At 40.1% G+C, this 13,512-nt stretch overlaps 1 non-coding gene across 1 annotated transcript; it reads right to left on the minus strand.

Annotated features, from left to right (window-relative positions):
* Positions 1 to 2,617: 2,617 nt before the first annotated feature.
* Positions 2,618 to 2,725, minus strand: LOC112781155 (small nucleolar RNA R71). The gene has a single exon (XR_003191949.1). It is a non-coding gene; the product is annotated as a small nucleolar RNA R71 (small nucleolar RNA).
* Between the last annotated feature and the right edge of the window lie 10,787 nt (positions 2,726 to 13,512).

The following is a 13,512-nucleotide window of genomic DNA, read 5'->3' on the forward strand; positions in this document are numbered from 1 at the left end:
AAAAGATTTATCTATGCTGAACCAGATTAGTTTTTCATACTTTTCTAAACCAGAAACATCAACCAAACATGGCCTTCGGCCCAGCTCATGATCAACCACGACCCTAGGCCCAAACAGTCCAAATAACAACCAATCACCACGGTCCAACAGAATCTCAGTCGCAAACACAAGTAGAAAGGTTCAAGCACAAACAAACAATTACTTCAAGTAGAATAATTAGCAGTTAACTACAATTAATCACAAAGGCAAACTAAGTATAATATGCACACTCAAACAATATCACATAGATGCATATGATGAATGCCTGTCCTAGTGGCTGATGAGTCTCATCTGTCAGTTATAAAGCCAACCCGACAAGTCCTGGTAGCTAACCATTGGACTGTCCCTCTATCGTTGATAAACCATTATTTCATGGTTTATCTTGTGCTCATTTGAGTGGTTTTTATCAAGTCTTTACCCACTTATTCATATGATTTGAATGATTTTACAAATTCCTTCCTAGTTTTGTTCTATGGTTGAAAACTTGCTTCCTTGAAATCTTTAATTTGTGTATTTTAATTCTCCTTTATACCATTCGATGCCGTGATCCGTGTGTTAAGTATTCTAGGCTTTATAGGGCAAGAATGGCTTAGAAAATGGAGAGGAAGCTTGCAAAAATGGAAGGAACACAAGAAACTAAGGAGATAACCAGCGAGCATCGACGCGCACGCATGGCTCACGCGCGCGCGTGATATGGAGAAATTTGCAGCGACGCGTGCGCATGCCTAACGCGTACGCGTGAATTGGAGTTTGCACAAAGACGCGTGCACATAGATGACGCGTACGCGTGACACACCAAGACGACTAGCGATGCGCACACGTGACCTACCTGTACGCGTGACATGCGCGGTCTGCAGAAAATTCAGAAAATACTGGGGGCGATTTCGGGCCGAGTTTTGACCCAGTTTCGGCCCAAAAACACAGACTAGAGCCAGGAAACATGTAGAAACTCAACAATTATTCTCATTAGCATAGTTTTTAGTTTTAGATCTGAATCTAGAGAGAATTACTCTTCCTCTATGTTTTTTTTACATTCATAGTTTTATAGTTTTATGCTTTTGCTTTTAGATATTGAGAAGAGTCATCACCTCCGTTGAAGTTACTAATCTAGTTTGTTTTCTTACTCCCTATTTATTATTCCATATTCTTAATTCTTTTTTAGAGTTACAATTGGATTGTTTCTAGATTTATTGATACAGAGAATTACTTTTTCCTTTAATTAATTTTCAATCCCTATTTTATTTAATTTATCATGTCTTCTTCTTATATTTTTATGAGCGTTATATTCATGTCAATGGAGTAGATTCCCTACTTGACATGGGGGGTTGATTAAGAGGAGACACTTGAGTTGGAATGCTCAAGTGATTAGTTAAATTGGAAGTTGTTGGCTAATTCTGTATTTACTAACACTAGACCTTTCCAAGGGAGAGGACTAGGATTTGCGAATAAGAGTTAGCTCAATCGCTTGACTTTCCTTTATTTAGTAAGGGTTAACTAAGTGAAAATAACAACCTCTTTATACTACACTTGAGAGAATTCCAACAAGGATAGAACTTCCAATTAATCATTCCCCCAGTCAAGGCTTTTTATTTCTAAATATATAAATCTCTGTTAATTTTCATTGCTTTAATTTACAACTATTTATTTGCCCATTGCCCAAACTCAAAATTCCCCAGAAAACTCCTGATTAATAAGATAGCACCCTTTTTGTCAACTCGTTGGGAGACGACTTGGGACTCATACTCCCAGTATTTTTATTCTAATTTTTGTGAAAACCTTTCTAAATTTATGAGCGGATTTTTGCTGGTTAATAACTATACTCACAACGCATTTCTATATTGATTTCTTAATTGGTTGACTTCCGCCTAAACATCAGTTTTTGGTGCCGTTGCCGGGGAGTTGCAATTGTGTGCTAAATTATTAATTGGTGTAAATATTTTTATTTTATTTATTTGTGCATTTTATTTTCTTTTATTACCATGAGCTATATGTTTCTCTCATTGAATGACGCGTTCACTGCCTGATCTGAGCTTAGCCACATTTGATCCTAAAATTGAAAGAACTATTTCACGTATAAGGCGAGCTCGGCGTCGGTTAGCCTCTGAGGGTGGTGAAGTGATTGTTGTCGATTCACCAGTCTCATCTGAGGGCAAATCTGAACCGCCATCTGAGGGAGAAACAAGCTCCTCTACTACTGATTCAGTTGATTCACGTGCAGATAATATGGCAGCACCTAGGAGGATCACTCTCCAGGAAGCTGGAGCCCTAGATCAAGTGCATCATCCAACTCTGGCTGCAGATTTTGAACTGAAAACTGCAACTAATCAATTTGATGCCCAAGTTTCATGGCTTACCTACTCAGGAGCCTATCAAGTACCTCGGGGTTTTTCAAACAGCCTGTTCTACTATTAGGCGTCATGGTGCAAATGAAACTTCTATTCTGTTAACCACCTTCCCATTTTCTCTTGAGGGAAAGGTGAGAGAGTGGTACTACTCCCAACCTAAAGCAACTGTTACCAACTGGGAGATGCTCAGGAGAGAGTTCTTGGAAAAATACTTTCCAGCTGAAGTTACAGATAGACTGAGAAAAGAGATCTCATGCATCATTCATGGTGAATCTGAAACTCTCTATGAGTACTGGGAGAATTTCAAGAATCTTCTGGACGCATGCCCCCACCACATGATTGACAAGCTGGTGTTGATCAGTTACTTCACTCAAGGCATGAAGCCTAGGGATAAAACTACACTGGATGGTGCCAGTAATGGTTCCCTAAAAAAGTATAAGACCGCAGATGAAGCATGGCAACTGATCAGCGACTTAGCTGAGTCCACTCGGAATCACAGGCACAGGAACAGCCACTCAAAGGCTATTGCAGAGGTTTCCTCTAGCAGTGAGACTACTGCCGTCACACAAGCTATATGTGAAATGACCAACCTACTGAAGCAGATACAGTTGAATCAACAACAACAATAGCCTCCCCCACCACAACCAAGCCAACAGTTGGTCCCCGAAAGAGTATGTGGAATTGTTCTGATTATAGTCATTACACTGATGAATGCCCGCAGCTCCAACAAGAGGACAACACCGTAACAGCTACTCATAACTTCTATGACCGCCCGAACCAAGGATACAATCAACAAGGCGGCAACTACAACCAAGGTGGGAACTATAACCAAGGATGGCAGGACAACTCCAACTAGGGCTGGAGAGATAATTCCAACCATGGCTGGAGGGACAACTATAACAGAGGAGGCAGAGACAACCAGGGAAATCAGAGGTGGAATAATAATAACAATCAGCAAAGCGGGAATCAATAGAACCATTCCTATCAATAGCAAAATCAGAACCAGCCTTACAGAGCACCTCACCTAAGGCAGTCCCAAGGACCTCAACACAACCAACAATAGGTCCCTCATATCACTTATCCTCCTTCCTCATCAAATGATGAGATGCTTCGTTCTCTTGCACAAGGACAAGACATGCAGACTACACTGAACTCAACTTTAAATGGTCTGAATGCCACTTTACAAGCTCTCGTCTCTCGGATAGATTCATTTTCTAATTCCACCAACCAGCCTTCAAGCTCTAGTGGAATTCCTTCTCAACCCTTACCTAACCCCAAGGGTGGCATCAATGTCATCACTTTGAGGTCGGAACCACACTGCAAGAGAGGAATCATGAGGAGCCAAGCTCACCAGAACACGCCCCAGTTGAAGACATAGTTGAAGTGGAAGATGTTGAAGAGGAAGAGGAAGTGCAAGACATGGTTGAAGGAGAAGTAGCTCAACAAAGGAATGGAGCACCAAAGGAAGCAGAAGCTGTAAGTGGTGCCATTCCTATCCCATTTCCACACCTTGCAAGGAAATCCAGAAAGCAGATGGAACTCGATCCCAAAATGGTAGAAATCTTCAAAAAGGTTGAGGTAACTGTTCTCCTTTTTGATGTTATTTAACAAGTACCTAAATATGCGAAGTTTCTAAAGGATTTGTACATACATAAAGATAAAATTAATGAATTAGAAACTATTCCTTTAGGTAGTTCTATATCGGCTTTAATGGGAGGTATACCTAAAAAATGTAGTGACCCAAGTCCATGCATGGTTAACTGTACCATTAGAGGTGTAATATTTTCTGACTGCATATGTGATTTAGGAGCGTGTGTTATATAATGCCATTGTCTATATATGATGCTTTGAGGCTCCCTCCCTTAAAGAGGTCGGCAGCTCGTTTTGTGTTAGCAGATAAAAGCATTATTAGAGTGGTTGGAATTGCTGAAGACGTGCTAGTGAGCATTAAGGGGCTCACATTTCTCATTGACTTCTATATCTTGGAAATGCCCCCTATTGACTCAGGAAGACCATCATCAATCCTGCTTGGAAGACCATTCCTGAAGACTTCGAAGTTCAAGCTGGATGCATTCTCAGGAACTTATTCCTTTGAGATAGATGGCAGAGCAGTGAGTTTCAGTTTAAATGAAGCTATGAAGCACCCTCTGAAAGATCATTCTATCTTCCAGTGCGACATCATTGATGAAACTGTAGCTGAAGTTTATCAAGAGGAAGTAGAAGAGAAGTACATGGAGCAAGGTCCAAGTGTGGGGACACCCTCTGAACACAGTGAGGACACTTTGCCATTATCATTAGCTCAAGATAATCCAGAGCCTAGCCATGAGTAAAAATTGGAATTAAAACCCCTTCCACCCCACCTCAAGTATGCTTACCTTGAGGATAATCAGCATCTCCCAGTTATCATTGCAAGGGAACTCACTTCCCAATAGGAGGAGCAGCTGCTTAATGTGCTGAGAAGATATAAGAAAGCAATTGGGTGGAGCTTAGCGGATATAGTAGGCATCAGCCCTCAAGTTTGTGAGCACAGAATATTCTTAGAAGAGGGAGCAAGACCTGTCCGTCAACCCCAAAGAAGATTGAATCCCACCATCTTAGAAGTTGTCAAGAAAGAAGTGACCAGGCTACTTGAAGCTGATATCATCTATCCCATCTCAGATAGCGAATGGGTTAGCCCAGTACAAGTGGTGCCCAAGAAGTCTAGAGTCACAACAGTGAAGAATGAGTATGGAGAGCTCCTGACAACTAGAGTGCAGAATTCATGGAGAGTTTGCATTGATTACAGGTGTCTCAACCAAGCTAATCGCAAGGATCATTATCCCTTGCCATTTATTGATCAGATGCTTGATCGCCTATCAGGTAAATCCCATTACTGCTTTTTAGATGGTTATACAGGCTATTTTCAAATTTATATAGCTCCTGAAGATCAGGAGAAGACTACTTTTGCATGTCCCTTTGGAAGGTATGCATATAAGAGGATGCCTTTTGGCTTATGTAATGCACCAGCTACTTTCCAAAGATGCATGATGAGTATCTTTTCAGATCTTATTGAAAGCTGTATGGAAGTTTTTATTGATGATTTTAACCTATATGGTGATTCCTTTAACCTTTGCTTGGATAATTTAGATAGAGTATTAGACAGGTGTGTTAGTTCAAACCTTGTATTGAATTTTGAAAAGTGTCATTTTATGGTAAAACAATGGATTGTTCTAGGACATGTTGTCTCTAATACTGGTATTTCTGTAGATCCAGCAAAGGTAGATATCATTTCTAGTTTACCTTACCCCTCCTCCGTGAGGGAAGTCTGTTCATTCCTTGGTCATGCAGGTTTTTACCGGAGATTTATTAAGGACTTCAGTAAGGTAGCATTGCCTTTATCCAGACTGCTACAGAAAGATGTTGAGTTCGAGCTGAGTGAAGATTGCATGCAAACATTTGATAAGCTGAAGATTGTCCTAACTCAAGCTCCGATTGTGAGAGGACCAAACTAGAGCCAACCTTTTGAGATTATGTGTGATGTCTCCAATCATGTAGTAGGAGCAGCGCTGGCTCAGCGCGAAGGTAAGGATCCTTTCATAATTGCTTATGCATCTAAGACCTTAGACGCTGCTCAGTCTAATTACACCACCACTGAAAAATAGCTTTTGGCTATTTTTTTGCTTTGGATAAATTCCGAGCCTATTTACTTGGTACTAAGGTGGTAGTGTACTCAGACCATGCAGCTCTAAAGTATTTATTAGCTAAAAAAGAGTCTAAACCAAGGCTAATACGTTGGATACTGTTGCTACAAGAATTTGATTTAGAAATTAAGGATAGGAGTGGTACCCAGAATTTAGTGGCAGACCACTTGAGTCACCTTGAGCACATTAAGGATGACTCCACTCCTATCAATGATGCTTTTCCATTTGATAGCTTGCATGCAGTATCTGAAGTAGTTCCTTGGTATGCACATGTAGCTAATTATCTAGTTAGCCATACTTTTCCTCCCAATTTTACTAAGCATTAGAGAGACAAGCTGAAAAGCGAGTCCAAATATTATATATGGGATGATCCATATTTATGGAGGTGTGGTGCTGACCAGGTAATTAGAAGGTGTGTGCCCCAATCAGAATTCCAGTTCATTTTAGAGGCCTGCCACTCTTCTGAGAGTGGAGGACATTTTAGTCCTCAAAGAACAGTTAGAAAAATTTTAGACTATGGATTCTGGTGGCCTACTCTTTTTAAAGATGCTGCTGCCTTTTGTACATCTTATTCCCCATGCCAAAGGTTTGGTAATATATCCAAGAGGGATGAGATGCCCCAACAGATTATGCTATTCTGTGAAATTTTTTATGTTTGGGGCATTGACTTCATGGGTCCATTTTCAAACTCTAGTGGTTACCTTTATATACTGTTAGCCGTAGATTATGTTTCTAAATGGGTGGAAGCAATTTCTACCCGTACTGATGATGCTAACACTGTTGTTCCCTTTGTTAGAAATCATATTATCTGTCGCTTTGGATTACCACGAGCAATTGTGAGTGATCAAGGCACTCACTTTTATAACAGGAGATTAGCAAGACTACTGAAGAAGCATGGGATAGTTTACAAAGTAGCAACAGCTTATCATCCCTAGACCAATGGACAAGCAGAAGTGTCTAACAGAGAGATTAAATGCATTTTGGAGAAGATAGTAAAGTCTCATAGGAAGGACTGGAGCACCAGACTTGTTGATGCGCTCTGGGCATATTGGACAGTGTACAAGACACCCATTGGGATGAGCCCCTTTCGCTTAGTGTACGGAAAGGCTTGCCACCTTCTAGTAGAGGTGGAACACAAAGCTTTCTGGGCTGTGAAGGAGTGCAACATGGGATTTGAGAAAGCTGGCACTGAAAGAAAGCTGCAACTGGCAGAACTAGAAACCCTTCGCCTCGAAGCTTATGACAATGCCATATTATACAAAGAGAAGGTGAAGGCTGTGCATGACAAGCATATTAAGAGAAGAGAGTTCAGACCTGGAGATCTGGTTCTCCTTTACAACTCCAGGCTGAGACTCATGCCAGAAAAGTTGAGATCCAGATGGGAAGGACCCTACAGAGTAGAGAAGGCAGAGCCATATGGAGTCTTCCACCTGAGTCATCCTTCAAGTCCTAATTTCATCAAGGTCAATGGACATTTCCTAAAGCTTTATCATGGTGAGAAGATGTAGGAACACAAAGAGCTAGAGGTCTTCCTCTTGGAGGACCCACCAACAGAAGCAAAATGAGCTTGAAGACCGTCCAACTTAAGGACGTAAAAGCAAAGTGCTAGGTGGGAGACAACTCACCATGGTATGATCGTTCTATTTCAGTCTTAGTTTTATTTTATCTTATTCTATTTTATTTTTCTTAGTGACTCTTCTCATAATTTCTGCATATTCATCTGCATGCTACATTCTGCATTCTGCATAAAAAAAAGAGAGAAAGCACACGACGTGCAAGCGTCGCTGACGCGTACGCGTCATATGTGCATGCGACAAAGGAGAAGAATGAATAGAGAGTTACGCGGGAGCATGGCTGGAGGCGTGCCTTAGGCACAAACATGCCCACGTGTACGCGTCCCTGACGCGTCCGCGTCACTTGAAAAATCAGCCATCCACGCGTGCGCGTCACCCACGCGCACGCGTGCCCCTGCAAATCGACGTAAATGGGTGTATGGCCAGAGAGTTATGATGGTTGGGGCTGGAATTGTGCTGGAAGCACAAGCTCTATCACGTGTACGCATCCCTGATGCACACGCGTCGTCTTTCCAAATCAGGCCATTCACGAGTGCGCGTCCCTCACGCGCACGCATCACCCTAAATTTTGGCAACGTGCGTATTGAAATAGAGAGTTGTGTGTGCGCGAGGCTGCTCTCGTGCCAATGGCACAATTCAGGTCACGTGTACGCGTCCCCCACGCGTACGCGTCGCTTGAAAATAACGCAATTCACGCGAACGCGTGATGCACGCGTCCGCGTCGTATGCGACGCACAGTTCTACTATATCTACACCGGAATTCTTATCTTTTCTTCCCCAATCCTATTTCTTTCTTCTCCCTTCTTAATTCTTTCTTTCTTTTCTTTCTTCCTTCTTACTTTTTACTTTCTTCTTTCCCTCTTCATCTTCTTCATCAAGGTTTTTTTCTTCTTCCCTTTTTACTTTTCAATTATTACTTTTATTTATGTTTTCTTCTTCTTTTTCTTTTTACTTTCATTACCTATGTTTTCTTTGTCTTTCTTTTTCTTTTTAAATTCTTTTAATTGGTGTTAGATATTTTTTTGGGTGATTGTTTTCCTCTATATTTTGCTTGTGAATATATTGAGGCATTGTTTGACAATTAATATTACTTCTTAGGGTTGCTTGCATGTTCAAATTTAATACTTTTAATAACATATTTACCATGCATGCTAAGTGTTTGTGAAAAAGCCCATATAGCATTATGCAATTTTAATTACCCTGTTCTTCTACTCTAATGCCTATTTTTCATACAACCCCTTTCAATATTTTATTGATTGAATATAATTGTCAATACAAACAGATTGTTAGTTTGAAACATTTGATAATCAAATTGGGCAATTAATGCTTGATCTATGCTACTCATGCCTTTGCCGGCATGCTAATAAACATCTTGCATCCACTTGCCATTATATGCACTTGCTATATTTTCAGTGATGAACTTATCACATGTAGTCGCGACCATGTGTTAACGTCATCCTTCTTTACCTTGGCATTAATTATCACTTGTACTGTGCTCTCCCTTGCTTTAACCTTGGCTTTACATGTTACTTTCCTTTTCCCTTTGCAGGATGGCCACCAAGAAGGGTAAAGAGAAAGCTGCTCCCAAGCCACCGGCAAAGAAAGGAACAAAAAGAGCACTAGCTGCGGAACCATCCTCAACAGCAGTCAAACAACCAATAAAGAGGATCAAGAGGATCATTAAGGTCAATGAAACAAAGAAAGCCTTTCCAGGAAGGGACACTGCGCGGTTCACTAACCGCTACTATGAGCAGATGTTTCCCATCCTGGCTGAGCGGAACTATAACAATGAGCATCTTCTCATCCTCCCAACGCACATTGTTGATTTTGTAGAGACTTGGATTGAGCGTAGACAATGGGATTCTTACGGAGACAGCCACGGCAGGTTAATCTCTCATGGGTAGTTGAATTCTACTCCAATTTTTACATGCCAACCCTGCAGTCTGTCTATGTCCGTCAGAAGCAAGTCCCCATAACTGAAGAGGCCATTCAGTGAGCTTTAGATCTCCCCCCTACTCCAGAAGGATTGGACGCATTCCAAGAAGCCTCATTCAAGCGCCAGACATACCAATTTTACTGGGACACCGTCCTCAGAGTTATAGCACAACCTGGCAGTAGATGGATCTATGGATACCATCGATCCCAACCTAAGGGCATATTGGCTTCAGCACTTACTTTGGAGGCTCGAGTATGGGCATAGATTATGTCCCACTACGTCTTTCTGAGCACTCACGAGTTCTCCTTCACTGCAGACATGGTTGTTCTCCTCTGGTGTATCCTTACAGACCAGCCCCTCAACTTACCAAGACACATCCGGCATGACATGGGACACGTACAGATTGCGGGTAACCTACCTTTCTCCGCCCTGGTTTCAGATCTAGTCTCAGCAGCTGGAGTCTCCTATAGAGCTGGAGACACCAAAGCCATGATTCCACAGGATGATCAGATTGTTCCTAATGGGAAGTACATCAGACCTCCAGCAGCAACTACTAGCCGGCTTGCAGAATCGGCCGGAGATATTCCTTCTCCTTCCACACCACAAGCACCTTTAACAAATCAACTGCTCCTTCAGATACTAGAGAGGTTGGACCGGCTTGACCGGCAAGCAAAATGAAGGGAGCACCGTAACAAGCGCCGATTTACATACCTCAAAGTGCTGATTGTTGGCAACCACCCACCTGAAGAAGACTCAGACACTCCGGACTCCACTTCATCTACTAGCACAGGGAGCCATGACAATCCCGACTATGGAGATACTGCTACCAGCCCCCCTTTGCTCCTGACTGATGGCACCGAGGACGGTGCAAAGCTTTAAGTGTGGGGAGGTCGGTCAGTACCTGACTTTCGGAGGTAATTTCTTTTTCTTAACACCAATAGTTTATTTTTTCTTTTGTTAGGATAGGATATATTGCATAGTAATAGATTTTTGGCATGCATGTTCTATGTGGTTGAAAAAAATAATAAGTTTCTTTTTAAGACCCTATTTTTGAAAATTTTCACTAATTTAAATTAAAACTTGTGTTAAAACTTGTTTGAAGATTGTAATTTGGAACATGAATTATAGCTAAGAACACACAACCTGTGAGATTTGAGCTTAATTACATGGTTACATTATTTAACCATAATATTTTATTCTTGTGTGTTTTCTTCTCTATGATTGTAATTTTTATTTTGTTCTATCATATATGTCCAATGTTTAATGTGTTTATATGCATGCATATGATTGAGGCCATTATTTGATTATTAGCTCATTTATCCCAAATAGCCTACCTTTCCATTTACCTTTGTTAGCCACTTTGAGCCTTTTAATCCCCATTTGTTCTATAATTTACCACATCACTAGCCTTAAACGGAAAAACAATTAAACACCCCAATTGAATCTTTGGTTAGCTTAAGATAGAGATTGTGTATCAACTAAGTGTGGGGAAACTGTGGGAATATGGGTTAATAAGGAATGTCTTATGTTTCTATTTCATTTAAATATTGAGAATTTGGGTACCTACTCATGTGAGACCAAAAAAATTAAAAATCCATGTGCATTGATAAGTTATGTTTTATTTTTTCTATTTCCTTAAAAAAAACCAAAAATATTGAATAAATAAATAAATAAGGGGACAAAATTATCCCAATTGTTAAATTAATGAAAAGATTAATGCATAGGTGATACAAATTAAAAGAAGAGTGGATGCATAAGTATGAAATGAAAAAGTGAGAACTTTGGGTAGCTAGGCAGGAATTTAAAAGTATATAGAGTGTATGTGTGTATAGATAAGAGCTTAGGCCATTCAAAGATTCAATTTATAGCTCACTTAGCCATATATATATACCCTCACCTTTACCTTAGTCCCATTACAACCTTGAAAAGACCTCATGATGTTTGTATTGGTAAATTAAATATTTGTTGATTGGTTAGGTGAAGAACAAAGTTTAGAAAGCATGACTAGAGAAGAGTAGAGTGATTACCCTATACACTTGAGTGATTAGAGTGCATATACACAATCAGTGAGGGTTCAATGCTTGATTCTATGTTCCCTGCTTTCATGAGCTGTCTTCTTACAAGTTTACTTGTCTTTACTGTATGATTTGAATTAGTGGAATTTGAATTATTTTTGTCTTGAAGAACTTATTTACTTTTAACCAAGTAGACCAAATCATCTTAGCATATAGTTGCATTCATACATAGGTTGCATTGCATTGCATGAGTCTTACTTTTCCCTACTCATTTATCTTATCTCCTTAAGCTAAGCATGAGGACATGCTAATGTTTAAGTGTGGGGAGTTTGATAAACCACTATTTCATGGTTTATCTTGTGCTCAGTTGAGTGGTTTTTATCAAGTCTTTACTCACTTATTCATATGATTTGAATGATTTTACAAATTCCTTCCTAATTTTATTCTATAGTTGAAAACTTGCTTCCTATAAATCTTTAATTTGTGTATTTTAATTATCCTTTATACCATTCGATGCCGTGATCCGTGTGTTAAGTGTTTCAGGCTTTATAGGGCAGGAATGGCTTAGAAAATGGAGAGGAAGCTTGCAAAAATCGAAGAAACACAAGAAACTAAGGAGATAACCAGCGAGCATCGACGCGCACGCATGGCTCACGCGCACGCGCGAAATGGAGAAATTTGCACCGACGCGTGCACATGTCTGACGCGTACGCGTGAATTGGAGTTTGCACAAAGACGCGTGCGCGTGGATGACGTGTACGTGTGACACGCCAAGACGACCAGCGACGCGCACGCGTGACCTACGCGTACGCGTGACATGCGCGATCTGCAGAAAATTCAGAAAATGTTGGGGGCAATTTCGGGCCGAGTTTTGACCCAGTTTTTGGCCCAAAAACACATACTAGAGCCAGAGAACGTGTAGAGACTCAACAGATATTCTCATTAGCATAGTTTTTAGTTTTAGATCTGAATCTAGAGAGAAATTACTCTTTCTCTAGGTTTTCTTTACATTCATAGTTTTATAGTTTTATGCTTTTGCTTTTGGATATTGAGAAGAGTCATCACCTCCGTTGAAGTTACTAATCTAGTTTGTTTTCTTACTCCCTATTTATTATTCCACATTTTTAATTCTTGTTTAGAGTTACAATTGGATTGTTTCTAGATTTATTGATACAGAGAATTACTTTTTCCTTTAATTAATTTTCAATCCCTATTTTATTTAATTTATCATGTCTTTTCTTATATTTTTATGAGCGTTATATTCATGTCAATGGAGTAGATTCCCTACTTGACATGGGGGTTGATTAAGAGGAGACACTTGAGTTGGAATGCTCAAGTGATTAGTTAAATTGGAAGTTGTTGGCTAATTCTGTATTTACTAACGCTAGACCTTCCCAAGGGAGAGGACTAGGATTTGCGAATAAGAGTTAGCTCAATCGCTTGACTTTTCTTTATTTATTAAGGGTCAACTAAGTGAAAATAACAACCTCTTTATACTACACTTAAGAGAATTCCAACAAGGATAGAACTTCCAATTAATCATTCCCCCAGTTAAGGCTTTTTATTTCTGAATATATAAATCTCTTTTAATTTTCATTGCTTTAATTTACAACTATTTATTTGCCCATTGCCCAAACTCAAAATTCCCTAGAAAACTCCTGATTAATAAGATAGCACCCTTTTTGTCAACTCATTGGGAGACGACCTGGGACTCATACTCCCAGTATTTTTATTCTAATTTTTGTGACAACCTTTCTAAATTGATGAGCGGATTTTTGCTGGTTAAGAACTATACCCGCAACGCATTTCTATATTGATTTCTTAATTGGTTGACTTCCGCCTAAACATCAATCGTGCATCCCCAACTCGAGTTATTCACAATCATAATCAAAATTCACATCCAACACCCTCACTGGAGTATAT

Source organism: Arachis hypogaea, chromosome 19, assembly GCF_003086295.3.
Source record: "Arachis hypogaea cultivar Tifrunner chromosome 19, arahy.Tifrunner.gnm2.J5K5, whole genome shotgun sequence".
Lineage (NCBI taxonomy): Eukaryota > Viridiplantae > Streptophyta > Magnoliopsida > Fabales > Fabaceae > Arachis > Arachis hypogaea.